Genomic DNA, 18,713 nt, shown 5'->3' on the forward strand with positions numbered 1-18,713 from the left:
AGTCGGTTAAGCGTCCGACTTCAGCCAGGTCACGATCTCGCGGTCCGTGAGTTCGAGCCCCGCATCAGGCTCTGGGCTGATGGCTCAGAGCCTGGAGCCTGTTTCCAATTCTGTGTCTCCCTCTCTCTCTGCCCCTCCCCCGTTCATGCTCTGTCTCTCTCTGTCCCAAAAATAAATAAATGTTGAAAAAAAAATTAAAAAAAAATACAGAGAACTGAAGGTGGACGGGGGTGGGGGTGGGGGAATGAGTGATGGGCACTTGTTGGGATGAGCACTGGGTGTTGTATGTAAGCCAATTTGGCAATAAATTATACAAAAAACAAGAATTGAATGGTGTGGCTTGTTTGCAAATCATTCTTCATCTGGTTTATAAGAATATGCATTTTGGGGCGCCTGGGTGGCGCAGTCGGTTAAGCGTCCGACTTCAGCCAGGTCACGATCTGGCGGTCCGTGGGTTCGAGCCCCGCGTCGGGCTCTGGGCTGATGGCTCAGAGCCTGGAGCCTGTTTCCGATTCTGTGTCTCCCTCTCTCTCTGCCCCTCCCCCGTTCATGCTCTGTCTCTCTCTGTCTCAAAAATAAATAAACGTTAAAAATTTAAAAAAAAAAAAAAAAAGAATATGCATTTTATTTCTGGAATAAAGTTATGCATTATATTCCACTAAAATTTTCTCCAAATAAAGTGACTTTCTTCCCATTGTTTCTAGGACTCTTGCAAGCACAAATGGGTGAAAATAGTGCTCTGAATACCTTTTACTGCTTACAGTGGAAGAGAAAAGAAAAACATCTGCCTTCTGTTGTACTATACTGCACCAAATAAAAATGCTGAAGGAGCACTTGAGCTAAAGATAAATAATAATCTAAAGCATTAAACTCTTTGAAGATAAAATATTGGCATCTAATCTATTAATTAGCTTCTGTTTATATAGGAATTGCAAGAGAAAAGTAGAATGTAAATACTAATTAGTCTTACTATAATTAATCATTATACTTCTTTATCCTTATGATAATGTTATATAACCCTTAAGAGGACATTATGATGACATTTTTAAGTATAATCAAGGACAAAAACTTTTGAGTGCCTACATTACAAAGTTAAAGAATAGCTTTTCGGGGCGCCTGGGTGGCGCAGTCGGTTAAGCGTCCGACTTCAGCCAAATCACGATCTCGCGGTCCGTGAGTTCGAGCCCCGCGTCGGGCTCTGGGCTGATGGCTCACAGCCTGGAGCCTGTTTCCGATTCTGTGTCTCCCTCTCTCTCTGCCCCTCGCCCGTTCATGCTCTGTCTCTCTCTGTCCCAAAAATAAATAAACGTTGAAAAAAAAATTAAAAAAAAAAAAAAAGAATAGCTTTTCATGAGACCAATCCATCTCAGGCAGGTGTAGCCTTAGGATGAACGCCGCATACACAGCCATTTTAAGGGTCCTTATGGTGGATGTAACTTAAGGAAAGAAAGGCCTTCCAGATCCCAAATAGCCCACACATGATTTGGCTATGTTCCTGGAATTTCCCCCATTAAAAATTCATTCTTTAGGGTCAATGGCTTTCAGACCTTCAAGAGACCTCTATGAAATTTTCAGTAACTGTTGGAAGAGAAACCCCTTAAGACATTGTAAACTAACATCTCAAGAATCATTGGTTGAAGCTAACAAAGTACACAAAAGGCATTTGTGGGAAACAAGCACAGTCAGAAGTGGGAGAGAGTTCTAGCTAATTTGCATAGGCTGAATCCGTACTGAGAATATATTATAGGCAATTTTTGTTTAGTTTTTAATAGGGCTCTATTGAATTATTCTATAGCTAGTAGAATAATCTCAGAGTCTACAGTGTAAAAAGTGTGTAAAATAAACTGCAGAATTGAAATCACTATCAAAATGGCAATTTTCCTTGCTTACTGCTTGAAATTTTGTGGTAACAGGAAAAGAGATGAGTACCAGAGAAATGCATTCTGTTATTGCCATTGTTGGGACAGCAAATATCTTAAGTATAAAAAAACATAAATGGTTACTAGGACATAATTTCTTTCTAAATTGGTGAGTGTGTGTTTTGTTTTTGCTATCAACTCCCTATAGACTGTATGTATTTATGTGTGTATGTATGTGTATGATTTTTAAACAAATTAAGTACATGAAAATATCTACATGAAAGCAAAACACCTAAAACTAAAGACCAACTTCCAAAGTCTGACGTTTAAGATTATCATAATTAAAAAATCGGAATATCATAAATATTATTCTATTCTTATTATGCCAATCCCGTTGAATGAGTTGATCAAATGTTGCCCTCATCAGGCCAGAAATGGTTTACCAGCCAATTTCTGCAGTTTCCAGGAGCTGAAACTATGGCTGGTTAATACAGCTGTAGATGCAAATGGGAATTTCAGTCAGTGATTGGGAAGGATGAGTCCTATCAAAGGAATTTTCAACAGACATTTAGCATAAACGTAGGTCATTTTCAAGTCAAGCTTTAAATCTTGAAAAGGGGATAAAAGGAGTAAGAGCAATGTCAATTTAATTCAGCCTTCACCTTCCTACCAAAATCTGTTCTCTTTAAAGGTAAATTGGCTCTGTTATGCCTCTGGTTAAAACCTTCCAGTGACTTCCGTTTGCACTGGAATGAAACCTGAATGAATTCCTTATCTGGACTGACAGCCTGTAAGACCTGGTTGCAGTGACAATTTCACCTGCTCCCCTCACTCATTACCCTGCAACCACACTGACCACCTTTTTAGTTACCACTTGTAGTAAATCCTTGCCTGTCCCTGGGACTCACTATTCCCTCTGCCTATACTCTCTCTTACAAGGCATGCTTATTCTCCCCCAGCAGGTCTCTGCCCACAACAAAAATAAACATAAAAATCTCTGCTCATAGAGATTTTCCTAGTCCTCCAGTTCTTCTGATCTTATCACCTAATTTCACTCATGGGTCTTAAAATAATCTGTAATTATCTCATTTGTTTACTGATTTATCTGTACACTATCTTAGATTATAAACTGCATGAAGGTAAAAGTCCTATTTGTCAAATCACCACTCTACGTCCAGTGCTTAGCACCGTGCCTGGTCTACCAAAAAGATTTCAGCTCTGTTCAGCTTCCTACTATTTTTACCAAGAAGCTTAGCTAAAGTTCCTTTGACAGCGAGACTGTCCTGTCTCAAATGTCAATTTGTTTTCTTTCTTGAATCAGGTGGAAACCGTGGAAGTAGTGAAAGACCTGGGAAATATTTTGAAGGTAGAGACTACGGGGTTGTCTGACAGCATACAATGTGAGTGAATTTAGACCCAATGATGGTTACAAGATCTCAATTAACAGACGGATGAGTTTTCCATTTACTGAGAAAATTAGGGAATGGGCCGATTTGGGTCGGAAGGAAAAGAGTGAAAGTTTGGTACATTAAATTTGAGATGCTTGTAAGACCATCTAGATGAAAATAACATGTAGGTGACTGTATACCTGAGTACAGAATTCAAGGGAAAAATCAAGCTGCTAAGGGACCAAGAGGCCAACATAAAAATGCTCATCATTTTGACCTTCATGAACGTAACTGAATGATTTCACTTTTCATCCATATATGTCTGTTACACACACCCAGATCCTCATTTGTTCAAGTTTGCATAGATTGAAATTCTATGGGATAGATTTGGCCAAGATCTGTGTTCTTCTCTGTAAGCTCATTCTTCTAGCCATACAAAAATACAGAGCATACCTTAAATTTTGCTGCTGAATCCATAGCAAATGTTTTTCCTTCACCTTATCTTCTAGTTTCAAAACACTAACCTGTGTGGTTGTCAAATGACCGAGCATTAAATGGAGCTGTGAGACTTTTTTCTTTTTTAGAGGAAAATGATGCCCTTGACTTCTATACCCAAGCACCCTTGAAATTATATGAGAACATTGGAAAAGTGATGCTTTGTTGGTTTTTTTTTTTCCTTTATTCTCCCTGTTTGTTTGGAAGTCATACAATGTATTCCTTGGAATATCTTGGCAGCTTATAAACCTAAACCAATCAGGCCATTTACAAGCATTAAACAAGATGTATATGTGCAGATATAAATGAAAAGTTATTTGTCTATCTTTACTGGTAACAGTCACTTAAGAGAGTGTCATTTTAATTATTCTTAGTTTTGGCACTAGTCTTCATCTTATAATGTGGATATTTTACTATCCTCTATCAAAACTCTCCTTTGAGATATAGAGCTAAAGAATACCAATCAGAAAAAAATAAATATGGAAGATATTTTAATATAGTTGCTTGAGCAGAGGAGAGTGGTTCCTTGTAACTTTAAAATGATGGGTTTTCAACATGAGATACTGATGCTGGGGTAGGGGAGAGCGTAGCTGTAGTTCAAAGGTAATACAAAAATTACCACATAAGTATGACTAGGCATTTATTTTCATACAAGAATTCCTAAAGATTTTAGTTCAAGAAAGTTAACAAAATTTTAGTTGAGTCCAACCATAAACCCTTTGAAGAAAGTCAGTTTCAACTATTAGAGTGTTGCTGCATCTCTATGAAAATTATGGAAGTTTTCCAAAACCGTACCGAGAAAGAGGATATCTTGGGTTCTTATCCCAAGTCGGCTGCCTTGTTCCTGGTCTTCTGAGTGACCTTGGGAAAGTCAGTTAACTTTGTGAAACCTTTGTTTCCTCAAATACTGGAAGAGCACTGGACCAAATGACTCCTATAGTTCTTCCATGGGAATAGCTTTTTTTTTTTTTTAAGTTTATTTATTTTGACAGAGAATGTGAGCACGCATGTGCGCAAATAGGAGAGGAGCAGAGAGAGAAGGAGAGAGAATCCCAAGCAGCTCCATGTTGTCAGTGCAGAGCCCCATGTGGGGCTTGATCTCCCCAACTGTGAGATCATGACATGAGCCAAATCAAGAGTCAGATGCTTAACGTACTGAGCCACCCAGGCGCCCCCTGGAATGGCTCTTGAAACTGATGACAGCTTTGGCTTGTTGGCCTCCTCATAGGTAGAATTGAACTCCCCAGTTTCTAGCCTAAAACAAATCCTTGCAGTGGTCATGATGGTTTGCCGAGTAGAGGAAGTCAAGCAACATGACTTGCTAATCTGAATTATTTACACTGACCATAGGTCTGCAGTGCCTTTGGATGTTCTCAAACAGGCATGCTTAGATTCACATAATTATAGAGAATTAAACCATTCTCCTTTCTAAATATCTTCTGGAGTTTTGTTGCTTTTTGTTTGTTTGTTATTTCACTCAAATATCAGGGACACAGAGTGGTAATGAGGGAAAAACGAATGGTATGGGGAGGGGCGTGGTTGGTGCCACAGCTCTGCCCGCTTGCATGCCCAAGTCAGACTTGCAAATCTAATTCCTTGAATTTCCTTATCATTAAAACATAGAGAGTGTTTACTGTTCTGGGCTTTGTTCACCCTCCCCGACTCCCTAATAGTAACCTGGGGGTTTTGTGTTTTGTTTTTAATTCTAGTAGAGTTAACATACAGTTTTATATTAATAGTAACCTGTTTTTATCAAGGCAGTGCCAACCACAGTAATCTTTTGCAGTCCCAGCTGTATCAAAAGACTAGAAGTTTACTTTCTATCACACCTTACAGATGCCAGTTGGTGTTAAATTGACCTAGTTTTTTTTTCCCACAATCTTACCTGGTGTTTTTCTGGTTTGCTTGTGTGTTTGGGATTTTTGTGGTTTTGTTTGTTTGTTTGATGCAAGCCTGTTTTCCTTCAGATTAAATCTAGTTATTTTCTAAATCTACTTAAACTTGAACATAATGGTATATTTTATGGTCCATTTTACCCCTCATCATTTTGGTCTCCAATAATCTAAATGCAAGTAGGCTGAGATAACAGAGGTGGTTGTCCACAAAACAGAGGGGAAATATGGCAATTATCCCACTGCTGTGATGTACCGAGACAGCCAAAAAGGATCATTGAAGTCCTAAAGGGAATTTCAGGGGTCTGAAATACCCACTTTGGCTGTCTACATCAATCGAATTAACTGCCCTCTTGTCCCGTTCTCAGTCATGCAGTAATATATCACCACAATTAAAGGTGAACGATATGGAATGGCTGACAGTGAGCCTTGCTCAGCAACAGAGCATATGAACACCGAATAATTTCCATTTCTGATGACTGGAAACCCCATTGAGTCCCGGTTACATTAGAATGCATCCCTGAGTATGGGAAGAAAAGGGAGAAAATGCTTTTCTAAGAACTTTAGTGCTTCCATTTATTTAAGCACATTCCTTCCTAAATATACAGTGTTCTGTATATATATCATCCCAAAATACAATTATATTTTTCTTTTTCATAACCTCCAGCCAAATTACTACTACCTTGGGCCTATCACTTTATCACACTCCTCAACGTATGTGACCTAGTGGCAGTAAAACTCTCAAATATAGGGCTAACGTCACTGCTTCCTGAGCCAGGAGTGGAAGAATTTATAGTAATATTACCTATCTCAACTCATGTGCAATAAAGTGGATATTCTGGATATTCTAGCATCCAGAATTTAGAGAATTTCATAACATTGGGATTATTAATGGAGTAGAATAAGGAATTGAACAAGAGAGGGGGGAAATGGAGATTGTGAATTATTTTCATGGACTTTTTCCTTAAAATAAATTCACTTGTCATAACCTCTCCCTGCTTGATATCATTATGTTTAATATGCTCTTGATTCTTTGGCCAGCTATGTTTAGGACTCTGTGTGGAAGCAAGTGCTATTTGATGACTGAGGACAATTGGGATGAATATAGAGATGCTGGAACCTCTTCCCAAATGAAGCAGAGGAACCTGTGGGTAGATTTAGGGAGCCATGGCTTGTCAGGCTGTTTTGTCCCTACTCCTGCCACTTCCACTTCTCTGTCACCTCCTCCACCTTCATCAACACTACTGTAACACACTGATATGCTGAGCATATTTGCCAAGCCTTCAGTCTGGGCTAATGCAATTCATACTTGACATGCAGACTAGTGGCAAAGAGGTGCTGGCCCCGGGAGTGGGGTTAACCACCCTGCTTCAGCCCACAGGCTGTGTCACCTCCAGACTCACCTCCCCAACCAGACATGGTCCTGTCAGGGAAGTTGTCCCGAGTGCCAAACAGAATTCACCATTTATTGTCCTTCCTATATCTTATCCATGGGCAGAAGGTAAACATTATAGAATTAAGATCCATAAGCATTTGGGAATTTGTAAGGAAGTGTAGGCTAGATTTTTTTAAGGCCTAGCTTTAGACACACTCCTGAAAATCACTGCTGGCTGCATACATGCTATTTGTAGTTCAGCAAGAAAAAAAATCTAGTGCAATTATTAGATGGGACTTTTTTGGGTACAATTCACTTATCACAAGCTCTCCTTGCTTGATATCAGTATGCTGATAGGTGGTTGACTTATCAGCCAGCTGTGTTTAGACTTATGTGTGACAATATTGGTTTGCTCATGTAAATGGTCTAGTAAAATTATCATGCTAAAGATAGGCTTTTTCCTTTGAATAGCTTTATGTAGGGGGAAAAACGGAGGAAAAAAAATGTTGAGGGGACCACTCAACATTAGTTCTAGCTTGACAAGGCTCAGGTTAGTGAACTATTGTGAACAGCCAAGAATTTAGTGACATATCACTTCAAATATGATGGATGCTTAGTAATTACTGATCTTATATTGCAGTGACAGACTTGGCGTTGAAAGTGGAAGCTGTTCAGAATGATAAATGGATGTGACAATTTATTAAAGATATAAGGCATGATTAGTGTTGGATGTAGATCTACCCTTTTCAGAAGGAGGTGAAAGATGAAAGGAAAAAAAATGAAAAGGGAATTTAGTTTGTGAGAATTAAAATTGGGGGAAGAACACTATCAGAAACACACAACAAATTTATAAACAAATGCAGATATTCTAGAAATGTAGCAGCGCAATAGTTTGGAGATAATGAAGACATGCATGAAACAAGAGTCATGCAATTTTTATACATTCATGGTACCATTTCCCATTTTCCTGACTGGTATTTTCCATCACACTCTTCTTTGGCATTGCTACTCTCTACTGGGATCCACAGTGCAGAACACCTCAAGCCTGTTTGGAGGATGTTTTGAACCAGCTCTGAGACCTCTGATTTCACTGCAGTTCTTGCCGTGAACATTTTTACACAGTCTGGTTAACTTGTTAGGGCTGAGAAAGTTTTACTTTCTCAAATGAAAATGGAGGATATGAAATACTGATTCTAAAAGTGCTTATGGGGGGAAATTAATGCCCTATATACATATCTCTCCATCTTGCTTATAGATAAAATGGTAGAAGAGACGTACTGTGCCATTGCTAATGACATAAATATATTTTTAACAAATCTTATCTCTAAAATAATTCGCAAGACTAGTAACAATTTTAAAAAGCCTGTAATCCTGAGAAATAATCAGAAAGGCCGTTAGGTTTTGCTTCTATGTGACAATCTACCTCAAAATTTTCTTCATATTTTGGTGCCAATACTGATATTTCTTGATAGATACACCTGTTTCATTGGAGAGTAGAAATTTGTTACTGCTGTGTACACATACATATACCTACCATATTACTGCCCTTCCTGACTAATGGATCTTTTCTACAAACTTGGAAAGCTTCACACACTGGTCAGGCACTTAATTTGTTTTTATTAGGTGGGTACTGCAAGTACTTTGAAAGTATGCTTCATATTAGCATTTTTTTTTTTGCATTTATATTTTTTTGTGCAGCAAGCACAAAATGCTGCTTAAAGATACCCGAAGAAGGAGATTCTATCACTATTTTAGTAGATGATTTAAGAAACCATCCCTTATCTGCCCTTGATATCAACACTTCCATACACATAAAGGTTTCAAAAAGCATTACTGTACCATGCTTTACAGTTATCACAACCATCCATAATTTTTTCTCAAGTTGTTTTAAGTCCTCCTGGATTTTCTCCTTCCTCTTCAGCTGTACCTACGGTTTGGTTTGTTGTTTATTTTCCTATCATTCTCCTCTTTTCAGACATTAAGTGATGGTAATCTTCAAACTTCCACCCTAGCCTTGCCTCCCTTCTCATTTAATGTTTTTTACCAAGGCAGTGTTGTTTGTGCCCATGACTCAGTCAACACATTCATTCTATAACTCAGCTCAGACTTCTTCCCTGAATTATAGAAGTGAAATTCATTGTTTACTTGACATCTCCACCTGAAGAACTCAAAAACGTTACTTCAGATTGAACATGTCCAAACCAAACCACAATCTTCTCCTAACCCCAGTTACACCTTGCTCTCCCCAATCATTCCTTGCTTTAGTGAATGACACCATTATTGGACATGTTGCTCGACCTAGAAAAGACATTTTCTTCTCCTCACTCCTGTCACTTTCTCATCTCTAATCATCCTCAAATTCTGTTGCTTTTTCTCCCAAATATTATAAAGATCCATCTGCTTCCTATCCATTTTTATTGCCACCAAAGTAGTGCATGTTATATACAACAGCATCCTATGCATTTTGCCTACATAACAAAGCCATCAACAGCAATAGTGAAAATAGTTATGATGTCTACAATATACATCATAATGTAATCAATATAATCATATTGGTCAATAATATGTATTTATTGTGTTGCATTTATAATTATACTATCATATGGTTACTAATATAATAATAGTGAACATTTTTGTGCTTACTTTGTGCCATGTACTGTAATAAGCACTTTTAATTGACTTTCTCATAGGTACCCAACAAGAAAGGTACTGTCATTACCCCATTTTACAGAAAAAGACATTTAGGTTTAGAGAAGTTAAATGACTTGCCCAAGATCACTTAGCTATATAGTACTTCACACCTATGATCATACCATAACTCAAACACATACACATAATACACACAAAAACACCCTTGTACCATTGACTCGTCATTCCATCACAAAAACACATTTAATGCCTTCATTGGCTTCTAAGATAAAGCCAAAAACTCTGACCCCATTTCCAGCCTCAGCCTCCCATGGTCTCAGTGACCCAGCCACACTACTGTTCTTTTAGCTCTTTGGATGCTTGATAATCCCTTTCACCAAGGGGACTTCCCACATCTTGTGCTTGTTTGGCATACCACCTCCCTTCCCTGACCTCCCCTCCCAATTCCATGTCTCATAATACCATGTACCTCACCCTCAAGGCACTCATCATTATTTACATGTACTCCTAGTACTTACCATTATAGAGATTTAGCACACGTATGTGTGATTTTAATTAACATCTCCTACACTTGTGTGTAAGTTCCACTGGGAAGGACTGGAACCATTTTGACTTATTTTGTCTGACACATTTTATTTCATAGTATTTGACCTATATTAGGAATTAAATTAGTAATTATTGAACAAATGTATATATATATGAATAGAAAGTTTTGTGAGTACAAAACTCAATTAGAAAGCAGGGAGACTATCCTGATCTTATTAATGTCACATCCAAGTTTACATTCTAATTAAGAAGGTAATACACAGTCAACCACTGCAAATCCATTTCATCACAAGCTGAACATTGTCCTTTTCTTTGAAAGAACTAAGTGCTCTTTGTGAGTTGTTTCTCTTTTCTCTCCCCTTTGATTTACAATGAATTAGACATCCATAACTGGGAAAAACAAAAAACAAAAAACACCTCTGCACAGCATACGAGCACACCTAAGAGATCCATCCATCCGTGAACCCACGAGAGTGTGGACTGGACCATGGAGGAGGTAACAGAGTGAGGCAAGTGGTAGTGTTGCCCACAACAGCAGAGGCAGTGATAACAAAGAAAACAGTGGAGGGTCCAGGAGTGAGCCAAGACAACTCGTCTAAAAGAGGAGGTGACAGGTGGAAGTGATGAGTGGGAGTCTGCTTAGCCAAAAGACACTGACTGTAGTTGGAGGGACTGGTTGCTATCTTTAAGGCAGACCACAGTGACTAGAGGGAGAGAAAGGAAAGGGAAGTAGGCAAAGAGAACTGAAGGAAAGCACCTCTGCTGTCTTCTCTGGGAGGCAAGAGGAGTATACACAGACCTCAGGAACCCCTTCAGTTGAGGATCGCCCTACCAGATTGTGGGCAAACCCAAAGGCCCAAGTGCTAAGTGTAACCTCCTCCAGACCCCCGCCACAAACTTTTTGTTTTTTGTTTTTTGTTTTTTTCATGTGTAAGTGCCCAATCTTGGCTGTTAAGAGAAACCAAACACTTGTGCTATAGCACCATCTTCTGGAAAACAAAAGGCAGGTTCCTAACTACCAACCTGTTGAACTATTAAAACCAAAGTACACAAAACCTTGATTGAATAAGAAAGGTATTCTCCATTTCAAATGCAGGGAGAGAGGCACTTCTTATCAAAGACCATGAAAAATCACAGTGATATCGTATCACAAAAAGAAAATGACAATTTTCCAGCAACTGAACCCCAAAATGCTTGGAATATTGCAATCTAACTGATAAAGAATTTAAAACAGCTGTTCTGAAGAAATTCAATAAGCTGCAAGAAAACTCAGAAAGGCAACACAATGATCTCAGGAATAAAATTAATAGAATTAACAAAATTTGGTGCTTGACCAAAGGAACTGAAATTCTAAAAAAGAACCAAGCAGAAAGCAGAAATTCTAAGACTGAAGAACTTTATAAGTGAAATGAAGAATGCATTAACGTTCACTGGAAATAGAGCAGATCATATGGAAGAGAGAATTAGCAAGCTTGAGGATAGAAATACAGAAATGTTTCCAGTGGAAGAGGAAAAGAGAACGAAGATTTTTAAAAAGTTAACCCTATGAGAACTATCTGACTCCATTAGAAAAGCCAACATAAGAATAATGGGTATACCAGAAAAAGAAGAGAGGGAGAAAGGAGCAGAGGGAATATTTAAACAAGTAATAGCTGAGAACTTCCCAAACCTAAGGAAGCAACTGTATATACAAGTCCATAAAGCTAATAGAACATCTTATTATTGCAACACAAAAAGACCTTTTCCAAGAAACATTTTATTGAAACCATCAAAAGTTAATGATTCAGAAAAGAATTTTATAGACAATCAAGAACACAATAACATACAAAGATACCCCCATTAAGCTATCACCAGAAACTCTACAGACCAAGAGTGGAAATGACATATTCAATATATTGAAGACAAAATCTACCAGCCAAGAATATTCTATCCAGCAGTTATCCTTCAGATATGAAGAAGAAAGATTTCTCCAGACAAGGAAAGCTGAGGGAGTTTATCACCACTAGACCTGCCCTATAAGAAATGTGGAAAGAAGCTCTTCAAGCAGAAACAAAAAGATGAAAGTATAAAACTCTGATTAAGGTGATAAACAGACTTAGAATATTGAAACTTTTTTAAAATACTCTATTAAACTCTTAACCATTGCATACAGGTTAAAGGAAAAGAGAACTAAAAATAACTTTAGCTACTACAACTTGGTAATCACAGCATAAAAAGAGATAATTTGTGACATCAAAAACATAAAAGGGGAAGAGAAAAAGATGGAACTTTTATACATTAATAAAGATAAATTGCTATCAGCATAAAAAGGACCATTTTATCTGAGATGTTCTGTATCAACCTCATGGTAATCACAGAGCAAAAATCTAGAGCAGATACATGAAACTTAAAAAAGCAGGGGGAGATACTGAGCCAATCTCCATGGGAAACTGCCAACTTACAAATGTGGATAGAAAGAGAAGGAAAAACAAACAATGGAAAAAGAAAATAATCAGAAGGCAAAAGACAAAAATGGCAATACTAAATCCTTACATATCACTAATCACCCTAAATATAAATAGATTGAACTCACAAATCAAAAGGCACAGAGTGACTAGATGAATTTTAAAAAATCCACTATATGCTGCCTGTAAGAGACTTATTTCAGCTCTAAAGACACACACAGGCTCAGAATGAAAGGATGGTAGATGATGTTCCAAGCAAACAGAAACTAAAAAAAGCTGATACCTACTCGTATCAGTCAAAATAGACTTGAAGCCAAAAGAGGTAACAGGAAACAAAAAAGTTATTATATAATGACAAAGGGGTCAATACATCAAGAATACATATAACAAACATATACACTCCCAACATCTGAGCACCAAAATATATTAAGCAATTAATAACAGATCTTAAGGGTGAAATAGACAATACAATAATTGTAGGGGTCCTTCAATACCCCACTATCAGCAATGGATAGATCAACCAGACCAAAAAAAAAACCAAAACAAAACAAAAAACAAAAACAAAAACAGTAACAAAATGGTGGAATTGAATCATACTTCAGAACAAATGAACTTAATAGACATATACAGAACATTCCATCCAACAGCAGCAGAATACACATTCTTCTCAAGTGGACATGCAACCTTCTCCAGGATAGACCATATGATAGGCTACAAAATAAACATTAGGAAATTTAAGAAGACTGACGTCATACCATCTTCTCTGACTACAATGGTATGAAACTAGACATCAACAATAAGAGTAAGAAGATCTAAAAATATGTGAAAACTAAACATTTATTTTTTTAATGTTTATTTATTTTTGAGAGAGAGAGAGAGAGTTCAAGCAGGGGAGGGGCAGAGAGAGAGAGACACAGAATCTGAAGCCGGCTCCAGGCTCTGAGCCGTCAGCACAGAGCCCAATGCAGGGGTTGAACTTGCGAACCATGAGATCATGACCTGAGCTCAAGTCGGACACTTAACCAATGGAGCCACCCAGATGCCCCCTAAACAACCAATTTATAAACAACCATTGGGTCAAAGAATAAGTCAAAAGAAAAATAAAAAATTATCTCAAAATAAATGAAAACACAACATATCAAATACTGCAAAAACAGTTCTGAAAGTTTATGGCAATAAGTGCACATAGTAAGAAATTAGAAGAATCCAAAATAAATAACCTGGGGTGCCTGGATGGCTCAGTCGGTTAAGTGTCTGACTTCAGCTCAGGTCATGATCTCTCAGTCCATTAGTTCCTGCCCCACATCAGGCTCTGTGCTAACAGTTCAGATCCTGAAGCCTGCTTCAGATTCTGTGTTTCCCTCTTTCTTTGCCCCGCCCCTGCTCACAGTCTCTCTCTCTCTCTCTCTTTCTCAAAAGTAAATAAACATTACAAAAAATTTAAAGAAATGATAAAATAAAGTAAAATAAATAAAATAAAATAAAATAAAATAAAACAACCTAACTTTATACCTCAAGAAACTAGAAAAAGAATGAAGGAAGCCTAAACTCACCAGAGGAAAGTAAGTAAGAATTATTGCAGAAATAAATGAAATAGACACACGCGCACACACACACACACACACACAAACACACACACTAGAAAAGATCAGCAAAGCTAAGAGCTGGTTCTCAAAAAAAGATGAACAAAATTAACAAACCTTATCTAGACTAACTTTAAAAAGAGGGGAGGAGGGCATAGGACATAAATACAATTAGAAATGAAAAAGGCGGCATATAATAGACATTACAGAAATACATGGAATTATAAGAGACTACACCATGAACAGTTATATGCCAACAGATTACATAATCTAGAATAAATTGATACATTTCTAGAAACATACAACCTACCAAGACTGAATTAGGAAGAAATAGAAAATCTGGACAGAACAACAAAGAGATTATAATAGTAATCAAAAAACTCCCAACACAGAAAACTTCAGAACCAGATAGCTTCACTAAAGAATTCTACCAAACACTTAAAGAATTAATACCAATCCTCTTCCTGTTGTGGGAGTGCAAACTGGTGCAGCCACTCTGCAAAAACGTATGGAGGTTCCTCAAAAATTTAATAATAGAACTACCCTATGACCCAGAAGTTGCACTACTAGGTATTTATCCCAAGGATACAGCAGTGCTGTCTCAAAGGGGCACATGCACCCCAATGTTTATAGCAGCACTATTGACAATAGCCAAAGTATGGAAAGAGCCCAAATGTCCATCAACATATGAATGGATAAAGAAGAGGTGATGTATAGAGGCACCTGGGTGGTTCAGTCAGTTAAGTGTCTGACTTCAGCTCAGGTTATGATCTCATGGTCTAAAGGTTCGAGCCCCATGTCAGGCTCTGTACTGACAGCTCAGAGCCTAGAGCATGCTTCAGATTCTGTGTCTCCCTCTCTCTCTAACTCTTCCCTACTCATGCTCTTGTCTCTCTCTCTCTCTCTCAAAAATAAAAAAAAATTAATGTGTATTTTAAAAAGCAAAGGTGGTATATATATGTGTGTATATGTATACATACATATTATATATATGTGTGTATATACACACATATATATACCAATATACAAACACACACACACAGACACACACACACACAAAATGGAGTATTAGTCAGCAATCAAAAAGAGTGAAATCTTGCCATTTACAACAACGTGGATGGAACTAGAGTGTATTATGCTAAGTGAAATAAGTCAGTCAGATGAAGACAAATATCACATGATTTCACTCATATGTGGAATTCAAGATACAAAATTGATGAACATAAGAGAAAGGAAGCAAAAATAAGGTAAAAACAGAGAGGAAGAAAAACCACAAGAGACGCTTAAATACAGAGAACAAACTGAGGGTTGCTGGAGAGGTGTTGGGTGAGGGGATGTGCTAAATGGGCAAGGGGCATTAAGGAGGACACTTGTTGGGATAAGCACTCAGTATTATAGGTAAGTGATGAATCACTAAATTCTATTCCTGAAATCATTATTAAACTCTATGTTAACTACCTTGGATTTAAATTTAAAAAATAAAAAATAAATGAAAAAATATAAAAATCCTCTTCAAGCTTTTCCAAAATATCAAGGAGGAGAGAACACTTCCAAACTTATTCTACTACAAGGCCATTACTGCTTTGATAACAAAACCAGATAAGGATACCACAAGAAAGGGAAACCATAGACCAATATCCATGGTGAATACAGATTCAAGAATTCTTGACAAAAATATTAGCAATCCAAATTCAAGAACCCGTTAAAAGGATTACACACACAAGGATTGTTCAACACCAATAAATGTAGTTTATCACATCAAAAAAAGATAAAAATCACACAATCATCTCAATAGACACAGAAAAAGCATTTGACAAAATACATTATCCTTTTATAATAAGAACTATTAACAGAGTGGGTATAGAAGGGACATGCCTCAACATATCTAGGACCATATATGACATACCCACAGCTAACATTATACTCAGTAGAGAGAAATTGAAAGCATTTGCCCTAGAAGCAGAAAAAAGACAAAGATGCTCACTCTCACTGTTCCTACTCAGTATAGAACTGGAACTCCTAGCTAGAGCAATTAGGCAAGATAAATATATAGCATTCAAACTAGAAAGAAACAAGTAAAATTTTTATTTGCCAATGATATGATCCTATGTATAGTAAATCCCAATCAGTGAAGAAAAAAAAAAAAGACTGCTAGAATTAATCAACAATTTCAGTGAAGCAGCAGGATACAAAATCAACATATGGAAATCAATTGCATTCCTTTACACTAATGATGAAGCATCTGAAAAAGAAACAAAACGATACCACTCACAATAGCATCAAAAACAGCAAAATACTTAGGAATAAAATTAACCAGAAGTGAGAAGTCCATACAATGAAAACTACAAAACTTTGCTAAAAGAAATTGAAGACACAAACAAATGGAAAGATATCCATGTTCATGGATCACAAGAATTATTATTGTTAAAATGGCCATACTACACAAAGCCAACTATAGATTCAATGCAATACCCAGCAAAACACCAAAGGTATGCCACACAAAAAAATATTAGAAACAATACTAAAATTTAAGTGGAACCACAAAAGACCCCTAATAACTAAAGCTATCCTGAGAAAAAAGAACAAAGCTAGAGGTATCGTGTTTCTGGATTTCAAGCTATACTATAAAGCCATGGTAATAAAAACAGATGGTACTGGCATGAATATGACACAATGACCAACAGAACAGAATAGAGAGTCCAGAATTAAGTGCCAGCATACCAGTCAACTAATATTCAACAAGGGAACCAGGAATACCCAGCGAAGAAAGGATGGTCTCTTCAATACATGCACGGTGCTGAGCAACTGGAGAAACACAGGCAGAACAATGAAATTGGATCCTTATCTCACACAACTAACACGAAAAAAATAATGCAAAATGGATCAGAAACTTAAACACAATACTTGATACCATAAAACTTTTAGAAGAAAACATAGGGAGGAAACTCACTGATACTGGTCTTGGCAATAATTTGAGGGGAACGACACAAAAGGCACAAACAACCAAAGAAAAATTCAATAAATTGGACTACATTAAACTTAAAACCACCTGAACAGCAAAAGAACTTAACAAAATGAAAAGACAACATACAGGATGAGAGAAAATGTTTGCAAACCATGTATCGAATGAGGGGTTAATATCCAAAATACATGAAGAGTTCAGTCAACTCAGTAACAAAAATAATTCAATTTTTAAAATGGACATAAGAACTAAATAGACATTTCTCCAAAGAGGACATCTAAATGCCTGACACATGAAAAAATGTTCAACATCACTAACCAGGGAAATACAATCCAAAACCACGATGAGATATCACTCCACACTGTTAGAATGGCTATCATCAAGAAGACAAGAGACAACAGGTGTTGGCAAGGATGTGATGAAACAGGAATCATTATACATTGTTGGAAGGGATGTAAATTGGTCTAACCACTGTAGAAAACAATACAGAGGTTTCTCAAAAAAATAAAAATAGATCTACCACACGATCGAACAATTCTAATTCTGGGAATATATCCAAAGGAAATGAAAATAGGATTTCAAAGAGATATATGCACTCCCATGTTTATTGCAGCATTACTCACAATAGCCAAGATATGAAAACACCTCAAATGCCTATCTGTGGATGAATGGATAAAAAAGATGTGGTATAAATACACAATAGAATATTATTCATGAGAAAGGAAAATATCCTCCCATTTGTGCCAATATGGATGGCCCTTGAGCACATTATACGAGGCAAGGTAAGTCAGAGAAAGATAAACACTGCTATTACTTGTAGGAGAAATTTTAATAAGTTAAACCTGTAAAAAACTGAGTAAAATGGTGGCTAACAGGTGATAGAGGGACAAGAGCGATGGTGCTTAAGGGTACATACTTGTAATGAGTAGCAAATAAGCCATACGATATAATGCCCAGTATAGCAAATATAGACCATAATATTATTGTACTGTAATTATGTAATGTGATAAATATCACTACATTGGCGATCACATTATACTATATAAGGTGTATAAAAGTAATATGCTGTACTTCTTAACCTTACACAATGTGACACAAATTTATTTTTAAAAAAGAGCAAAGTTCAGGGTACCTGGTGGCTCAGTCAGTTAAACGTCTATTGATTTCGGCTCAGGTCCTGATCTCCTGGTTTGTGGGTTTGAGCCACACATTGGACTCTGTGCTGACAGTGCAGAGAGCCTGCTTAGAATTCTCTCTCCCTCTCTCTATGCCCCTCTTCCCCCCCTCAAATAAATAAACTTTAAAAATGTTTTAAAAATTAAAAAATAAAGAAAAGCAAAGTTCACTTGATAAACCAAACAAAATGCAAAAGAAAAAAAAAGATTTTGTTTCTGTTTTCTTTTGCACAACTTTCGTCTGCCCATAGGGCCACCATTTTGATTCTAGTTCACCTGTATTTGAAACACAGAATTTTTTTACATCTCACCCAGTTCATTTTAATACTTGTGCCATTTTTAAGA

General features: G+C 37.1%; 1 protein-coding gene across 8 annotated transcripts in view; it reads right to left on the reverse strand.

Annotated features, from left to right (window-relative positions):
- Nucleotides 1-18,713, reverse strand: part of TMEM232 (transmembrane protein 232) — a 213,254-nt gene that overhangs the window by 78,574 nt on the left and 115,967 nt on the right. The gene's annotated exons all lie outside the window — the stretch shown is intronic.

Source organism: Prionailurus viverrinus, chromosome A1, assembly GCF_022837055.1.
Source record: "Prionailurus viverrinus isolate Anna chromosome A1, UM_Priviv_1.0, whole genome shotgun sequence".
In the NCBI taxonomy this organism is placed as follows: Eukaryota; Metazoa; Chordata; class Mammalia; order Carnivora; family Felidae; genus Prionailurus; species Prionailurus viverrinus.